This window comes from Vicia villosa, unplaced genomic scaffold (genome assembly GCF_029867415.1).
Source record: "Vicia villosa cultivar HV-30 ecotype Madison, WI unplaced genomic scaffold, Vvil1.0 ctg.000320F_1_1, whole genome shotgun sequence".
NCBI lineage: Eukaryota > Viridiplantae > Streptophyta > Magnoliopsida > Fabales > Fabaceae > Vicia > Vicia villosa.
In genome coordinates, this window is record NW_026705142.1 from 435070 (window position 1) to 449344 (window position 14275).

A 14275-nucleotide genomic window follows, 5' to 3' on the forward strand; every position below is an offset into this window, starting at 1 on the left:
TGCAAAATTGGAATTCGAAGGACGTGTGTACCGTGGGTTTCGCGTCAGTTGTGACAGAGTCACTTTCACTTGGTTTCTTGCTCTTCGAGGCCTCAGAATCTTTCTGCACAGGAATAGTTTTAGCCTTTCTCCTGTGATCAACAGCTGTAACAAAGATGAAAATTATTATCTTAGTGAGGGATAGAAAAGTCAATCTAAAATTAACTAGACCCAAACCTTCGGGTATTGGAGTCAAGACACGAACGTGTTTAAGATCTATATGAAGATGCCCTTTGAAAGTATCCAGGGTATGCTTAGTCGGGACCACTCGTTCAGCGCGTTTTTTGGTACTCTCTTGAAGAATTTTGAGAGCATTCCCACACACGAACCAGTCTGGGAAAGGAGGACTTAAAGCCACACCAAAATCAGCACTTGGTAGTGGAGGGAATTTTGGAGGATTAAGTTTAAATGCCACTTCATAACGTAGTTCTGGTCGAACAGACGGGGGCAATTTTAACTTACCCAGTTTTGCAGAAAACTTTTCACGTAAAGTAACAGCAGCTTCGCGAACGGTCCGACTAAGGTCATCAGGCCTGTAAATAGTTTCAAAGAACTTTTGAAAGGCTTGGATTTCTTTAATATGAGTTGAAGTACCTTTGCGGAATTTATCCTGCACAGCAGCAAAAGCTTCAGTTAGTTCTCGAGTAAGGCCTTCGACATCATAGATGTGTGTGGTATAATAATCTGACCACCATTGTTGAAAATCTGGTGTGGTATAGAAAGCAGGTACAAAAGAGACAGGTGCAAGTTTGAAAATATCAGTATATTTGGCTATTTTCGCTTCACATTCCTCTTCAGTTGGGTATAAAGTGCGGAAGCACATGTGGTTCCTTTTGTCATACAAGCACTTGGGTTTCACTTGGACCAAGCCAAACTGTCTGGACACAAGATTTGGCTGATAGCAAACGAGGATGTATTGACCTTTGGAAGGTCGAAGGCGATAATAGAATAACCTTGGGATAAGGAAAGCTTCCCAAATAGCCAGAGACTCAGCTTGATGTTCCGGAGATGTTACATGAAACTCTCGAGTAAACCATTCAGGACCCACAGTTCTTCGTACAAATAGGGCCATTGAAGAACTGAACTGGTAACGTTTAGCAAACATCATGATATATGTTAAAAAATGTTCACGAAGTTTCCCAGTCTCTTCTTTTGGGGTTAGCAAGGCCAATCGAGTCCCTTCGACAGTTCGATCTTTGATTTCTGGAAGTTCTTCGTTAACGATGCCCCGAAATGGAAGGTGAGCCTCGAAAGTGGCATTAAGCCATAGTTGTAATAACCAGAAGGGACCAGCGAAAAGAAGAGATCCTGTTGTGTAAGTTTTTACAAGGTCTACGGCTTCACTAAGGTTTTCGTAAAGAAATCCTAGAATCAATTCGCTCAGGTTCAGTTTCTTTCCATCGTGTAATTGATTAGCCATGCATAGATATCTTTTAGCTACTTGTATGGATCGAGAGCAGAAAACACATCTCGAAAGCCATAGTGCCAAAAAAGCAATATGCTCTACGTCAGAGACCTCAACATTTGTCTGATCATGGTATTGCTGGATGAAAGCAGTATAAGTAACTGTGGCTTCATTGAAGTTGATGGTATCAACATCCGAGACATTAGGGTCAAAAGTTTCACCAGTCGGTCGAAGCCCTGTGATGGCAGCTACATCGAAAAGGGTTGGAGTAATCATTCCGCATGGGAGATGAAAGGTATTATGAGAAGCGTCCCAGAAATGGATTGACGCTACTAACATGGTTTGGTTATACTCTAAACCAGTCTTAGACAACTGAATGAGATCATAAATCCCTAATTCTTGCCAGAAAGAGGCCTTTTGTTTCTCCACTTTGTTCAACCAAGAATAGTATAGTTCTGGATCTTTTGCTAAAGGGATTGACCTAAAAACCCTTACAAAATTGGTTACATAATCTAACCTAATTTTCTCTAAGACTAGGGGAGGCGTAGTCGAAGCTTCTCCTGTAGGGTTAACATCTTCTGAGATGGGATTACCTTTGTCATCTATTTTCATCTTGCTCACCAGAGGCCTAGTTTTATAATACGCAGGAAAGAATTTATCTAATGAACTATTTTCTCCTGATAATGGGCCCATGAAAGCACAAGTCTTTTCAGAAAGTTCAAAAGGGATAATTACCTGAGAAGCGTAAATAGCGTGTTCTTCCGCAGTATTCGGTTTGGGTATGTATTCCTGATTCCCCAGTTGTGTAGGTTTCTGAAGCTTCAGGATTGGTTGGAGAACATTTGAAGAAGACGCCATTGAAAAATGTTGATTTGAGGAAGAAGTTTGAAGAAACTGAGTACGTTGTTTTCTGGAGAGAGTTGGAATGGAACTGAAAGGAAAAAGAAAGGAAGAGACTAGGTATTTAAAGGTTTAACGGGAACCCTTTCAAACCTTTTGGGTAAAAACTGGAGGACACGCGGCAAGTGTTGATTTAATCCAACGGCGGTCAAACAGTCACCAGCTTTATTCCTAGGATATAGGAGTAATGATCATAAAGTAAGGTCAAGACGTGGGAACGCAACTGTTGAGAAGACGTTTCTGAAAGTGATAAGACGTTTTGGAATTAGAGTTTAATTGATTATGACGTCAATTATTAGTCTTGGGACTCTAAGAAAGCAAAACGAAATCCCATCGTTGCAAGAAACGCCTATTTCTTTCGTTTATCGAAACAGGCATTTATTGGGGGCAATTTGTTGGCTGAAGATTTCGTTTGGGAAGATTAACCTTCGAAAGCTTGAGTTCAAAGAATGATGGTTACTGAAGACCATCTTTGAAGATTTAAGAATGGCTACTGACGGCCATGTTTTAAGAGAAATGTCTAAGTTGGAACGAAAGAGAGGAGTGTTAATGCTAGCACAAAAGGCACTTTTTGCCGAGACTTAGACAATTCGCGGAAAATTGCATGAAGTACTGAAGCTTAGTGTATTTCCGCATCAATTTCGAATATAGCTATACTGCCACGCGTCGAAAAGGACTCGAGCGGGAAGATTTGAATTGCGAAACGGTTTCCATCAACTACACATCGACAGATGGCGTCCCCAGGGTTCTCGTGGATAACGTGGCATTAGATTATTGTACGACCGTTAGGGTCGAATTTAGTATAAATAGGAGTCTTAATGATAGGATTTCGTGTGTTCATTTTGTACAAATTACTCACATATCGCTCAAGTATCAAGTGTTAAGAGAAAGAGTTCGCTGAGAAATGTACGTATGACACCATCAATTTGAATACATGTGTATTTACTTTTATCAAATGTCTTTAAATTTCTTTACTTCTCTTTCCCTGTTTATGCCTTTACTTTCAGAGTCATTTAATTTCCATGTACTTTAATTTTCTTGCAATTTACAATTTCGCAATTTACATGTTTTCTCTTATTACGATTTATGTTTCGAAATTACACTAACTTATGCAATTAGCGTTGTATCGAACGATTAACCATTTGAACATAAGTTTCTTGAAATCAAAACAAACAGGTATGAACCAAATCACATCAATAAACCTTTTGTTTGACTATGTCCTAGGATCAATCTAGTCGATCCTGCGAGTAACCAAATCATATTTATTATAGTTTGGAAGACTAGCGGTTGTTTACCGGAAATCACCGTAAACAGACCGCTTAGTGATGGAACAAGGGAATCATGAAGTTTATCAAAGTCTTCTTAATTTTCATAGAGTCAGCCGTTGATGTCCCTATGCGAAGTCAACTCCGAAATAAGTGCCCGTCGAATAAGAGTGTGATTTTCTTCTCCTTTTATGAGTAAACCGACAACGACCTTGTAATACGGTGAACTGACTTTTATTTTTGTTAAAGCAACCAATGTTGCGGTGAGCATGAGTCGCCGCCGACTTTTATTTTGTCCAACGTTAGGAAAGGTAAAAAGTACAGAAAAAGACCTTTTTGAAAAAAAACGGGCTCGGGGGATAAGTTATGAAAAGGGAAGGTGCAAGCACCCTTTTCATCCGTAGTTATCTACGGGCTCTTAACTTGCTTAGCTCATGTTTGTTTGTTTTGAGTTAAAAAGAGGCATAAGGACTTTAGCGTAAATGCGTAGCCTTAGTTTTTCGAAAGAGTGTTGAAAATATATTTTTGTTGAGCTAGGCAGATTAAGAGCACTACCCTAATAGTTGGTCTTTTTCTATGCTTTTTAAATTTCCTAGGACTATCCATACTATGTAGAAGTAGGTAGTCCTTGTTTATATTGGACGTGTTCGGGACGTCGAAGGGTCATCGAGGTCGTTTGAAGGCAACAGGTAGAGGTACCTTTAGCAATATTCGAAGGGACAATCATTGTATCGGAGGCAACCGCTCGAGGGACTAGATCATGTTATCGAGGCGACATCGCGGGTCATCGAGGGACTTATGATCTTTGCAATGATTTTAATCGAGGGACTTTGCTAATGGATACCTTTACATTCGAGGGACATGACCTTTTAATCGAAGGCAACCAAGAGGGGTGTACCCTAAGGGTGAGTGAGTGCCAGTGTGTTAGATTCAAATATTTATTTATCTTGAATTATTAGTTAGCTAGCGATTGATTTTAACTTTTATCATACAATCCTAAACATACATCTAAGCAGTTTATAATTTACAAGAAAGTAAAAATGCGGAAATTAAAAGTGCAGGAAAGTAAAGAGATTTACTATAATATTTACATTGTTTTTCCTATATACATTCTAATATCCACATAATAGTAATAGATAAATCAAACATGCGCCATACACGAGATTCTGAGATGAGAGAAGAAATCGGGATAAAATTGAGATTTAATGGTTTAATTTAGCAAATTAAAATAAATTAAGATTACTTAATAAAAATCCTAAATTAATTATTAAATTATTTAAATAACTGGCTAAGTTAATCTTATTAAACTAATTAAATTCTAAATAAATAAAATAATTATATTAAAAAAATATTAAAAACCTAATTAACACTAGTTATTATTATTTATTTATTTTTTAATGGTAAAAGAGAAATTAATTAAGAACTTAATTAAATTAAATTATTTTTAAAAATAAAATAAAATTATGTAAAAAGAAGGTTGGTTAATTATCCTACTTCTAGCTCTTTTTTGTGATTTTTTAATGATTAATCAAAAATTAAAAGAAATTAATTAAACAAAAGAAAGTATGAAAGAAAAAAATTGGAAGAGAAAATCAAACTAAAAAGTGGCAAAACCAGGGATTGAACCCAGGTTTAAGCTGTCACGGATCCATGCCTCCAACCAGTTGTGCCAATCATTCAAGTCAAATCTGAATCGCTGCAAATAAATAAATAGAAACAAATACGTGATAAATGAGACAGTCAAACGCGGGCCCTTCTACCCACGCGCAGGCCAATCGCGACTCAGCTTTTTGCCACGCATGCGAGTCAATAAGTCAGCAACACTATTCATCATCTCTTTCGCGATCACCTGCGGATTTACCCGCAAAAACTGTTGCGATTTTTCCTGCGGATTTTTCTGCGAGTCCATCATTCTTACACCTGCAAATTCGAAACATGAACAAGAAGCGACGAGACAAAAACATATCAACCCAGATCAATTAAATCGACCCCTGGGAGTTGATTGGTGAGGTTTGTTTGGCTTGAAACCCGCAGCATCTATGAGATCGAAGGTCTCACGAATCTATGCCCTAACCATGGTGAAGTTCGAATCACACGTCCCAGCTCCTGTTCATTGGTTCTAAGTTTCTCTAAACATCATCATAAACTCATAGCAACCATTAGATTTGATTAATATGCATGAAAATATGGTAAACGAAATTAAAAAGTGCATGGAACAACATGAACGTGAGATCATCATTTCACACGTTAAGGGACTGTATTAACAGTCCATTACAAACCTATATCACCTGCTGCAGAGATTGTTATGGTTATTTTCTCTTGAATATGGCCGCAACTATGAGTACGAAATCTTTAGGTTTCTTGAGATTTTTTTTTGCAAGCTTGGGACCCTTGTGGTGGCTAGGGTTTCGTTGGCTTTTAGGCTGCAAATATTAGATATATATATGATGTGAATTAGGGTTAAAAAAAATGGAATGAAATCAAGCTTTGAATGGAAAAATATTTGGTTTTTAAAAAGAATATGAAAACTTTCCAAACTAATTTCCAATCTATTTCTGACACTTTTTCACGTGAACTTTGGCTTGGCTGGATGTATTTGGTCATGATTTCATAAGTGGAAAAATTGTGTGACTTGATTTTATTTTATTATGATTTTATTTGATTTATTTTGATTTAATATGAGTAAAATCAAAGATAAATAAAATAATATCATAAAATAAATAAAATCTGAATCTTGGGCCCTATTTTAATAAATGAGTCTTTTCCATGATTTTATTTGAATTTATTTGGATTTATTTGATTTTATTTGATTTAATAATGAATTTATATGAATAAATCCTAAAATAAAATAAAATAAAATCATAAAATATAATCCAAATAGTCTTTGGGCCTTGTTTAACCTTAAAATCACATGGGCAATATATTATCCATGGCCCATTACTTAAAAATGCAAAATTCTTCATTTAGGTTTTTACGCCTTCATTGCTTAGGAGGAGAGTATCTCCCTCATTTAGGTCTTGTACCAATCGTATCTCCCTCATTTTTTATCACATGAAGGTGTTTTTTTTGTAATTTTTAGAAAGCTCAAAGAGTCTTCTAAAAGATGCTTTTGGTTTCACCTTCATTGCTTAGGAGGAGAGTGAGCCTGTAGAGATTAACTGAGCTCAATTATCATGAAATGTAATGGGCAAATTTTGGGGTATGACAGACCTGATATCCACAATTGCCGTCGGTGCCAACATCAACTATGTTATTAATATATTTGTGCATAAAAAGCGGCATCTCGTCAATGTAGATCATTGGAGATTTTTTGGTCGAAGGCGTGCGCGGCGGCTTCGAAATTCGGGCTCCTTTGTTAGCACTACACTAGGACTTTGGCGTTGGTGAATCCAGGATCAATGCATCAACATGTTCAAAGTAGTAAGGAGATCGTTTGGGTGATGTATCTTCTTGGACACTTTTCGGTTTTTTTGGTGCACCTTTGGTTTTAACCGGTTGAGATGGCGGTTTCAAATCGGTGGTCTCCGGAAATGCAATTTTCTGCAATTGTTCTTTTATGGGCATTTTCATGGTGTCATCCGCTTTAGCAAACTTATCCATTATCACTTCCAACTCGTCAGAGATGGTGATTTTGGAATCATTTTCTTTCGGCGGCTTGAAATCATCAAAACAGAGCTTTTTCCAATGGTCAATTACTTCATCCATGCGTATCGGTAATTTCAACTTCATATTTTTAGAAAGTATATAAGCACATGGAAGCCCGTATATTTTTCTAATTGTGCACCCGTATTTAGAACTATCCGGACCCGTTGTCTCCTCCCGCTTCGCCTCATGAAACATAAAATTCAATCCTGAACGTGATATTTTGTAAATCAATTGTGAGAATAGATTTTGGCCCTTAAACCGGTATTCCATAACCGTCTTGCTCCGACCGAAAGATGTTTGAATTTCATTGTGTTGATTTTCGAGCATTTGGTTCACGGTGTCCCATCCCCGACACAAATCCCCCTTACTATCACCCAACCATCTCTTCAACGCTGCATGTGCGGATTCAACTCGATTAGTTGTAGTGCAACCAAGATGTCTTACTCGATCCGTCCAAGCACAAACAACTTTTTCCTTTACTTTGTCAAGGATGGTACTCTCGACGTAATGACAAAAAGTACTCAAAGAAACACACAAAGTCCGGAATTGTACCACTTTTTCGGTGCACAACTCTTCGGAACGTGCATCTAAAATCTCCCTCCATGCGGCCATAATCTTGTCCACCACAACACCGGCTTTGATGATGTTACTGTTGTCATCCTTTCTTGCTTTCATGCCAACCGCAGATTTGAGCTTACTTCTCACATTGCAAGTTATGTGATACCGACAAAGTAATGCGGTCGATGTCAGGAAGACGGTGTCGACCGCATTTATCAAAGCATTATCTCGGTCGGTAACAATGACACTTGGCATGGTATTTTGATCGACCAACAAAGACTACATATTCCCAAAGCCCATGTAAAGTTATCTTTTTTCTCACATTCCAAACAAGAAAATCCAACCAAAAATGTCTTGTCCGTCGACGTCACACCGACAATCTCGAGAAGCGGAAGCCTATACTTATTGGTCTTGTACGTCAAAACCATTACAAGAGCGGTTGGAAATGTGTTGAACAACTTGATACTTTCCGGATGAGTCCAAAATATGTCACGCACCCTAACTTTGTCCTCACACGTTCGAAAGCTTGAAACGTATTGGTTATCGCCCAAAAGTTTAAAAAATTGTTGCATTTCCGACCTCGTGCCCGTTTTCAAGACTTTGAGATTGTGTCGTTCATTGTATACTTGCTTGGAATTTGAAAAACTATCTGATTTTTTTCGCTTCAAATCGGCAAGTATGTTTCTTGGCGCCACTTTGATTGTCGATAAGTCCAAAATAACATTCTTCTCTTCGCGGGACAACCGACACACAATTGGATGCCCGTGTAGCTTGGTTTCCAATGCATGATTATGAAGTCCACAAATGACGCTAAAATGCCACAAATCATCAATCCTACAAGTCACACGTAACCTAAACGGACACCCACACTTTCTCGATCCCGTGTCTTCGTGTTTTAACACCCGGTTTGTTGGTACATACTTCCCACCTCTCTCGCAATTCAACATGACAAAAGCTTTCCGTTTACTACTTCCATTGTCGGACCTTAATATGACAATGCCAAATCCAAGTTTAGTAGTTTCACTTTGAACCCAATCAAGCAAATGTTCACGACTAGCGAAGCTCATATCATTTGTAAATTGTTGTCGAACATCCACCGCAACGGTCGTGGTTTTAACATCGTTAACCGACTCTTTATCAACGTGAACCTCTTCCGGAACTTCTAAGTCATCGACGACAATGTTGTCCGGATGCACCATACCTAACATATGCAAAAATATACTAAAGCTGTTAAAGCTGTTTTTTTTTATTTCTGCCAGGGCTTATTTCGGAAGTACATTTCCGAAATTTGTTAGGTGATTTATTTCGGAAATGTACTTCCGATCCATCGCAAATTTCAGTCCTATAAATCATTAACAATGTAGTGTAATAGGAGATAAAATGAATGATGTTTACCTCAGATTGTAGCTTTCTATGCTCCCTTTAGTATGATCAACCGTTTGAAACTTGATTTTGAGACGAAAAATGGATTGAGATTGATTGAGTTTTGGAGAGGGTTTGTGATGAAAATGAAGAAGAAATAGTGAAGGAGGGAAAACTACATTGTATATATGGACATCTTATTTCAGAAATACACTTCCGAAATAATACGTGAAACATTTTTTTTTGAATTTTCAGTGATTTCAGAGATGTATCTCCGAAAACACAACAAAAAAGGTGTTTTCGGAAGTGCATTTCCGAAATTTGGAAAAATCTGGAAAAAAATTACTTCGGAAATGTATTTTCGAAGTAAGGGTAATTTTGGATTTTCGCTGGAGGTTCTCCCCATAGGAAGTCTGTAAAGAAAATCTCTTGAAAAATCTCAAAAATATATGGGTCTTATAATTGCAACTTACCCAATATCCCAAAAGACCCATTCAATTTTACCCGCAACCCGTCTAAGTTTAATTAATCCATTAAAACCATTCTAAAACTTTGACGGAATTGGGCTTAGCATTCAAAAACCTAATTTGAGTTGGGTGATGTTATTGAATTCGAACCCGCCTAGCTCAACCCACCCGTTGTCCACCCCTATAGCCTATAGGTACTACTTGTTAAAAATAAAATAAAAAATAATTTCAATAAGCTATTGATTTTATTGATTGATTGTTTGTTATATTATACATGAGCTTGATAAACTTTTTTCATCAACTAACTAACATGACAAGGCAGTTAGATCATAAATGACTAACGGTCATTAATGACAATATGGGAGTTTGGTTATAGGAGAGAAATTTGAATAAGGAATTTATTTTGGTGAAAAAACAATGCACGACAACCCGAGAGGGTTGGTCTTGCGGTGGAGCTTGGGCCTCGGTGCTTCCCTTGAGGTCTTGAGTTCGAAGGTGCCCGGAGCCAACTTTCGGAGGCCACGTGGGGGAGCTTAAAAAATATTAAAAAAATATCATAATAATTATCGACACATATATGAGTTCAACCTACTCTAAGAATAATTTTTTTTAACTAACTCTAAAGTCGGTAGAGGCCACGTGGGAGAGCTTAAAAAATATTAAAAAATATCATAATAATTATCGACACATATATGAGTTCAACCTATTCTAAGAGTAAGTTTTTTTAACTTACTCTAAATTATAATCTTTAGAGTTAGTTAAAAAAAATTATTCTTACTCGAAGTAAGTTCTCTACTTAATATACAATTCAACTATTTGTTTATATTAACTGATTCGATAGGTACATACAGACACAACAGTCAATTCTTTTTTATTGAAACTCAATTAATTGAGAAGTTATATACTACTTGATCATTTTAGTATTGATATTCTGTTAAATTACATCGTCGAAACAACAAATTTGAATAATATTATTTCCTTAAAAATAGCATAAACTTAATTTCAAATAAATCGTTCTAAATTCCCATTATATATGTGGAAATACCTATATTCTAATGACAAAAGTTTGAGTTATATTAAATTTTCTTTGAAATAAAAATAGTGATGAAAAAGTTAAAAAATGGTTGAATTGTGTATTAAAATACAAATTTAATAAATAATAAATTAATTAATAAAGATCCTGTTTAAGAGAATTTGTTATCTCGTATATTCTCCTTGCCCTCCAAAATTAAGGCCGAGAGTGTTGAAGAAGATCAAGAGTTTCAAAAATTCAATCAAGGATATAAGTGATAAGAAATTCTTTAAAAAAAAAGAGATACATTGCCATGCCTAACATAGTGCATGCTAAGTTAAAATGCATCTTACTTTATATAGATATTCCTATAGCAACACTATCATATATAGAGCATCACTACATGTCTAGTTTTAAGCATCTGGTGCTACAACTTTCTTGCCACCACCAAACCAAGAAAGTGTGGAATATATATGTGGAAGAACTTTATTCACATCAAACTTTCCATGTATAAAATGGCTTTTACACCTAACCCACAACACTGCACCTATGCTTAATTATAACTAGAAGTTCAATTATTACATACCAAAATGTTGCTATATATGGTCTTGTTAATAAATTTAATTATCATGATAAGTCAAAACCTACATGTTCAATAATGAAAAACGTAAACAAGAGCTAGTACTATATGACATATCAATGAAGAAAAGATGATAGATTCCTTTGAACTTTGCTTTGGAATTTATTCCATTCAAAAAGTTACTACTAATAGAGTGCTAGTGGCCAAAGATTTATAATGTTTGATAGAGAAAAACATGTATGATAGGTTTAGGGGGAAATGGGGAAATACTACTCCTCATGTACAAGAGAGGATGCACTTATAGGTGGCAAACAGACATATCCGTTACGTTTAAATCCACCCTGCAAATGTAAAAAAAAAAAAAAGACGAGACGGACTTTGTTAAAGGTGCTTGCCTAAAACTTTGCCTCCTCCTGCAAAAAAAATGAGTGCGGGACGAAGCGGGGCCGCGGTCATTATATTTTTTAAACTTAAAAATTATAAATTTCAATATTAATATCTGTGTTCGGAAAAAACGCGGCGGAACGTGCACATTAGAGGATGATGCTTAAAACCTTAACCTGTCCTGTAAAAAGTGCGGGCAAAACAGACCTGTCCGATGAACCGGATCTGTTTTGCCAACCTTAATTGCATTTTAGTTGAACACAAAATACCAAATTCATTTTTGAGAAAATCGTATTTTTTAATATAAAAATTGAAGAAAAAAAATTATTTTAATAATAACTGAAAAATAAATGTCTATTTTACAATTCATTATATCATTTTTAAACTATATTTAAAAAAATTATAAAATCAAATTTTTATTACTGATCTAACTTCTCTTAGATGAAGACAATTATTGTTGTTATTTGTTAAAATGTTAGGGAAAAACTATTTTAAATTAAAAAATATTGTAACAAAAAAGTTACTACAAGTTAAAAAATCTTTCTTTTAAAATAAAGTTAAGATTGTTATGTATTTTTTTATTTTTGTAACATAAAAGCTAGTTTCTTGAAAAGTTGTTTGACTTTCATAAATACTCTATGTTAAGACATGTTTTCGAGCTTATAGCTTATGTCTTATATCTTATAAATTCATATAATAATTTAGACACGTTTGGTAACGGTCTTTTCATCACGAGCTTATAGCTTATTTTACTAGCTTATAACTTATTTTCCAGATGCTATTTCAAATAGCGTTTTAGCTTATGTCTTATAGCTTATTATTTTTTCTTCCTTTTTTATCCTTATTATTTTAATTAAAATTCATTTTTAACTCTTATAATTTATTTTATTTTAATTTAAAATAAAATAATTATATATTAAATATCTTTTATGTCATTTTACATTTATAAGTTAATTGAACTGCTAATTTTACCAAACACTTCAATGAACTTATAAACTATCAGTCTCAACCATCCGCTATAAGCTATAAGTCATCAGTCATAAGCTATAAGGTATCAACCAACTTATCAGTTGTTTTTACCAAACAAACCCAAAATATTTATATAAAAATTCTCATTTAATTTTCAAATTATCACTTAAATATATTATTATTATTATTAAACTATATATTTTACTAAATAAATTTTGTACACTTGGTATCGATCTTATTAATAAAAGTTCAACTTTATAATCTTATATATAATTTAAACTTCTTTAAAAAAATTGTAAAATAAGTACTCGTATTTTTTTTAATAAAGATTAATATACTTCTAGAGATTCACAATGACAAGCAAAACTCTCTCCTTAGAGGATTTAACATTACTACATTTTTAGAGTTAGATATGAACTCTAATCGATTAAGCTAGTAGAAAATTATATTACCACATGAAAGTGTTCTTAGCTTATGTTTGTGTTCTGGTATGAGCCGCGAGCAGACCCAGTGTCGGTCAGGGTCCAATCCAACATGAAGGTCCAATAAAAAAGTCACATTTACGGCCGTTGGAGCTTCAACTAGGGGTGGCAAAACGGGATGCTCGTTCCTCCTAATGTCCGCCAAAAAAAATAACGGGGCGATTAGACCCGCCAAGTCGAAATGAGCATAAAAATCAAGCCCGCTCTGCCAAGGTGGCGGGTTGACGGACAACATACTTTTACTATTAAATTAGATTTTTCTCTTATTTTTTAGAACAATTTTTTATAAAGCATATTTTAAATAAATTTTACTTAAAAACTATTGCATATATTCACAAATAAATGTATAAAATAATAATCAAAATTTGGAATTACTATAATTAACTAAAAGGGGGCGAGTTTAAGGTAGGACAGATTAAACGAATAGGTGCGGCGAACTTTGGCGGACGACGGGTTTTGGCAGGGCGAGCTTTACGGGGCGGGTTTTGGTAGACGACGGTCCCAAAATATTAACCCAACCCGCCATTTTTGGTGGGTGCGTGGGCTGATCCGGCGTGCCACGATCCGTTTTGCCACCACTAGCTTTAACCCACATGCTCCACGCGGAGCACGTGATCAACTGCCCATGTGTCCCACATAGAGCACGTGGTCAACTTCCTTGCAGAAGATTCAGTCTTCCTCCTCCGAGCCCTACGGGCAATCCACCTAGGATGAGAGTCACGCGTTGTCTTTGTCCTACCACGTAGGATCCTGGTAGTCTACTGTTTTGGGTCTCCAATAATCTAGCCCAAAATAACAGATTTTTGCCCAACGTTGTGGGCTATAAATACCTTTTTTCACAAGAGGGCCTGGTAATTCATTCATACTCACTTTACTCACTTGCTTTTATTCAGAACCTTACTTTGACATCAAAGTGTATTGCAGGTACCCCCTTCATCTTCTTTGGACCGACCAGAAGGAAAGTCACAGGCCAAGACGATCGTCTGATGCCGATAAGATCAATTTGGTTATGGTGTAAAAAGAATAGAAGGAATCATAAATGTCAAACATAGAGACACGTGTTGCAACATATCTACAAAACATTGCTAATCACAAAAGACATCAATGTTCCATCAAAACTCTTCGATTTTTTCCCACCATAGACCAGACTGAAGACGAACACGGAAAAGCCTACGATTTACAATGTATGAACAAGGATTTAGGAGAC